This window comes from Pteropus alecto, unplaced genomic scaffold, assembly GCF_000325575.1.
Source record: "Pteropus alecto unplaced genomic scaffold, ASM32557v1 scaffold92, whole genome shotgun sequence".
Classification (NCBI taxonomy): Eukaryota; Metazoa; Chordata; class Mammalia; order Chiroptera; family Pteropodidae; genus Pteropus; species Pteropus alecto.
In genome coordinates, this window is record NW_006432447.1 from 2061008 (window position 1) to 2066446 (window position 5439).

Sequence of the window (5439 nt, forward strand, 5' to 3'; positions counted from 1 at the left end):
AATAAAGGATTTATTCACTTGTAGCTTCTTCCAGGAGCTTTAGAATCCTATGCAAGTAGAATGGGCCAAGGCTTTGGCCAGAGTCAAATGTGAGCATTTGGCTCAAATCCTCGCTCTGTCACTTATTCCTGGGGGAACCTGAGCCCGTGACTTACTCTCCTCTTTATGTAGGAGGAAGGAAGATCACCATCAACACCAGGGGCCTGGGTCTAAGGGACCCTGTCTCACTCACACCTGCCTCTTCCCTCTGGGTGTGGTAAGGGGCTGATGGGGACTAGACACGCCCTACCTCTGGCTTCACCACCGAAAGTCAGCATTCTTTATGAGTAGTGGGGCAGGGGTCTAGGAGAACAGGAGATGTTTATAAAGGACAAGTGGGCCTCATTTAAGAAGATCCAAACTTCTCAAATAGAATGCTATTGTGTAGTTTTCCTGTGTCAAAATAATAGTGGTTTTTTATTTTTTTTTATTTTTTGTTTTTTTATCTGTGGTCTCAAATCAGTGACCAGAGTATAAAAATATACTGCAGAACATTTGCTTGGTCTGATGACATGTTTTAAAATGTAAAAATATCAAAAATTGGGGAGATTTTACATAAAAATCTGATTTCCACCTTTTGAACAATTGGAGGTGCAGCACCAGGTCTGGATTCTTGTATGGCTTAGAGATATGTGGTTGCTTAATCTTCAGGGAGGACCGACCTTCACCCAGCAAGGCACCTTCACTCATTTTTGTTGCTTCTCCCCACCCGTAATTATTAGAGTTGGTATTTCTGCAGGAGAAGGTTCCCTGAGGTCCATAAACTGTGCACACCCTGGCTAGTGCTGTGGGCTCCCCCAGGGCAGAGTCGTGTCCTCCTCCTCTCTCCCCGGTATCCGTTATAAGTTCTGGCACAGAGAGGCAATGACCAACAGAATGAACCCCGCTTCTGCATCTTGTGCTTGTTACAATTTTTCAGAGATGCATTTTTTTTTTTCCTTATATGAGTTTACTGGTCAATTGAGGCTGTCACTCAAGGTGTGCCTTCCAATAAGGGAAACACGCTATAAAACACCAGCAGTTTTCCCTGCAAGCACCAAGAGGTCCAAAGGGAAGATCATTAGAATTCGTGACACTGAGTCAACCATATCCAAATAATATTAAACCCAGAAGGGGCCGCCAATAATAAAGCTTTCTTGTGCGAGTTGGCAGCTGGGCCTTCTCCTCTGCTCTTGTCTGGGTTTGCACACGATTAACTTCAGGCTCCAGGGATTTGCATTAGCAGATCATAAGTAAAAATCCCATTAAAATGACATTCTCAACATTATGATCCCTTTAGTGAGGTGCATTGGATTGTCAGGGGCATTTTCCGGAGCTGCTTGGTAATGGATTTACCTTCCACCCTGGCAAAGACCACCTGAGGTATGGGGCTCAGGGGCTAGTCTGCGGGAAGCACACAGCTTCTTTGTGGCCACTGCCTCCCTACCTGGGCAACTCCCGAAGAGCTGTGTGGAAACCACCCTGCATATCATGCCTTGGTTTCAGCGCCCACAGGCAGCATCTGTCAAGTACTTAATCTCCCAGCCTGGCTGTGGAGAGAGGAGGGGAAACACTGGTTCTAATGCAGCCCCTGCCACTGGCCCCACTGACTGACCTGGCTTGAGCTGTATTTGCTGAAATTTGGTAAATGTTATGAATTTCATACTAGCATTCTTCACATTTGCCCATTTCTAACATTCTCAGTCTTCTTTGAATTAAAAGAAAAATGCTTCAATTATGGCCCAGTCTTTTGGGGATAAAGTACCAACTCAATAATATGATATGAAAAGCCTCTTGGGATTTAATTCCACCTGCTCCTCCAAACTTGGGTCCTAACACCTGCCAAAGTTTTACCCTTCTGCCCCATCCCTGAGCCCTGCCATGCCAGAAGCTTACAGCTTCCTGAAGATGGGCCTCCTGCTCTGCTCTCTGCCAGCTTGGCAGCCTGGCTCCACTGAGCCTCCCACACCCTCTTCAGATGCTATCCATTCTGAGGGCCTGGGATAAGGGGCTGTTTCACACCCTTATTACCAGGCCCTCCTTGTCAAGTGCTGAGAATGGGCTCCCACAGACTCCCCCCACCTAGCCCCCTGCCTTCTGCCCCAGCACACACTGCATAGGATTATAAACTGTTTATGTGTTTGTTTGCTCCACTGTCATGGACACTTCTGGAGAGCAGTTTCTAATTTAGCTTCTGATCTCTGGTAACCAGCACAGAGCCTGGCACCCAGTTTATGCTCAGAATAAACTGCTGAATAAAGAAATGTAGAGGCCCATCAGGCATTACAACATTTATTATGCTTCTGGAATCTCCAAGGTAGGTCAGATATTCGAATACATATGTACATTAGACTGGCTCTAGTCCTTTCTGGTTAAGGCCAGAAAGTTCTGTACTGGTGCTAAATTCAGTAAGACCTCTCAAATAAAATAACAAGATCAAAGTTGAACAGTGTCTGAGATCCAGAGAGTTAAAAATGTCAAACCTTTAGAATTTTAAAATGCTCCATAAAAAGGATCAAAAGATCAATTAATCACCAGTAAGTTTTAAAAGATCTCTGGATTTTTCCTTCTCTCCTTCCCTCTCCGCCTCCCTCACTTCACCTGCCCCTTCTTTGGATCCTGACATCCATTCACTGTTAGGCAAACATTTACTGGGCACCAACCATGTGCTCAGGGCTATAACATTCACTGAGGAACAAGAGAGAGCAAGACACAGTCCTGCCCTCCAGGAGCTCTGAGCAAAGTGAGCAGAAAGGCATGATAAATGGGTAACTAGGGTACAGCAAGTATCGGAATAGCATTCTGCATGGAGTCTGGGGAGCACAGGGAAGAGGCAAACCACTCAGGAGGGTGACCCAGGATGGCTTCCTGGGAGAGAAGAGTTTATCAGGTATGCACATTTTGGGCTTTAAGTGATTTACATCTAAGAAACTCCTGGTAAGATTCTGTCTACACAGGGAATTGAATAAGGGGAGAGGAATCTTCGGGCCGGTCTATAGATACCACTGGATGGCTAGCATGAGTACAGTTGAGGTTTCCTATGTCCTACCCACTGGGACTCCTTTCAAAGGGAGGGCAATTGTCCGGGTGAGCTGAGGCTTCTGATCATCACTAGGCAGCCTTTACATTTTTAAATGTTAATTTCTTTGGTGGAAGAATTTATGGACTGAATTATATACTCCCCCAAATTCATATGTTAAAGCCCTAACCTCCAACATGACTGTGTTTGGAGTTAGGGCCTTAAGGCAGTCGTGAGGGTTACATGAAGTCATTAGGGTGGGGCCTTAATCCAATAAGGCTGGTGGGTTATAAGAAGAGGAAAAGGTATCCGAGCTCTCTCTCTCTCCATCATGTACGAACACAGCAACAAGGCAGCTGTCTACAAACCAAGAAGAGGGCCCTCACTGGGGAATGGAATTGCCTGGCACCTTGATCATGGATTCCAGAACCGTGATAAATAAACGTCTATTGTTCAGGCCACCCAGTCTGTAGTATTTTGTTATGGTAAGCCCTTGCTGACTAAGACCAGGAAGATGAAGCTTGAACAAACTGAAGATTCGACAGTTTCATACAATTTTATCAAGACTATAAACATTTTACATTTCAGTGATAATTCTGATCTCTAAATTAAAATATTTTAAATTTAACAATGAAAACATGTAAAATTTTAAATCAGCAAGCTCACCAAAGGAGCAGCATAGCATAAAGGAAAAGGCAGGTGCTCGCCATGGTTTGCTGTGTGACCTTGGGCAAGTTCCTGAACCTTTGTCTCCTGACTCATCATCCTCTGGGCAGGGCTGTGGCAGGCATGAGAATGAGTCCCCCCCACACAGCATGTCTGGCAGTGGTTTGGGAGGTGTTCAGTGAATCTCAGCCCTCCTTAAATTCACCACTTTAGGAACAGATTTCAGAATTCCTAGATTCACCATATCTTTAGCTGCAGAGCGCGAATTCCTTTCTTACCTATTTTTAATCCCAAACCCTGTGACATTATTTATCTATATCAGTGCTTCTCAGCCCCACCTTAGAAAATGCTACAGGGAATCTGTAATTATCTCAGGCAATGCAGCGATGTCGTTATTAAAATCCTTCGCAACGTCAAATTTAATTTACCTCTATTCATATTATGTATTTAAAAACACCTCATATAAGCCATATGGCAATTTAGAAGGTAAGCGAGAGGTTGTGGGGAAATCCAATAAACGATGTCAAGATTTCATAATTTCTGTAAGACTCGGAATTCCTAATTCAGAGGAACATATACTAACACAGATGCCGTATTTCCAAAATCTCAGGATCCAGCAGGATGCGATTTATTGGGAATGGGTTAGGCAGTTGTCACTGGGCTCCCTCAAACATCCTTCCCATTATCTTGGCAACCCTGACCTTGTCCCATGGTTTGCTTTTCCACCATTGAGAGATTGCCTGAGGTTAATGAAACTGTCTTTTAAAGAGCATATGTCAGTACTTCTAGGTGGATGAAAGGGAGCAGCAATCATTCTCATCTAAATGTAAATGGGTCCCTCCTGGAATTCTTCCCAGTAACAACTCTCTGAGATTGGCCCCACTGGGAACCTGAGGGTTTAAGTCTTACGGAAGAGGGTGGGGAAGATGTAAGTAAGAGGCGGAGAGAAGGCAAAGGGTTATGGAAAGTTCAGTCCAAGACAAGGTGAGGCAGGATGCACACGCAGTGGGTTTTGGAGGGAGAAGAGAAGCCTGAGGTCCCCGGAAGCACTCAGGATGTGGGTGGGGAAAGCCAGCAAGCAAGATGAGTTGCTGGGGCCCCAGGCAGTAAGGCCAAAGAACGAGCATCATTTTATCTGCTTCATTAAGCAGACCCGATCCCCTTCTCTGCCTGCTGGCACTCTCCCTCTTGTTAATTTAAAACCATTTTAAAAAATTCACAATCCCCTCTTCAAATCTAGCCGAAGGCCGTCTTTAGGCTTTCTGCATAGACTACTTTTTCAGTGGCACAGTCACCCAGAGAAGCGAGTGCCACCTCCACAATCTGTGCTGCAAAGCCCTTGGAAACAGACACTTCAAAGGTTTTGATTCAAACGAGACACTTCATTTGTCATTGACAAGTATGACACAGTGGTCCTTGTGATCACAAGTCATGAGGCTCTGGAGTGAGTCATAGATTTTTCCACTTCAGAAAAGAACATGTACTATTCACAGTGCACCGTGTCACTGTTTACTTCAAAGTTTTCTAGTCTCTGTTCTCAACCTGTGTCACCAAAAGCAAGGCTGTACCATCATCCAAAGGAGATAGCAGAGGATCAGAGAGGAGATACAGAGCATTTATGAGATAAAGATGTGCTAATAAAGATCATAAACTGAGCCTGAGGATCAAGAGAACCAGCTTCCCATGAACTCAACACAGAGCAAATGGACTAGATGCATATTAGCAGATCCACCAAC

General features: G+C 44.7%; 1 protein-coding gene across 1 annotated transcript in view; it reads right to left on the reverse strand.

The window, feature by feature from the left end:
* The window catches only part of CLSTN2 (calsyntenin 2), a 361956-nt gene that overhangs the window by 70743 nt on the left and 285774 nt on the right, over positions 1–5439 (reverse strand). The gene's annotated exons all lie outside the window — the stretch shown is intronic.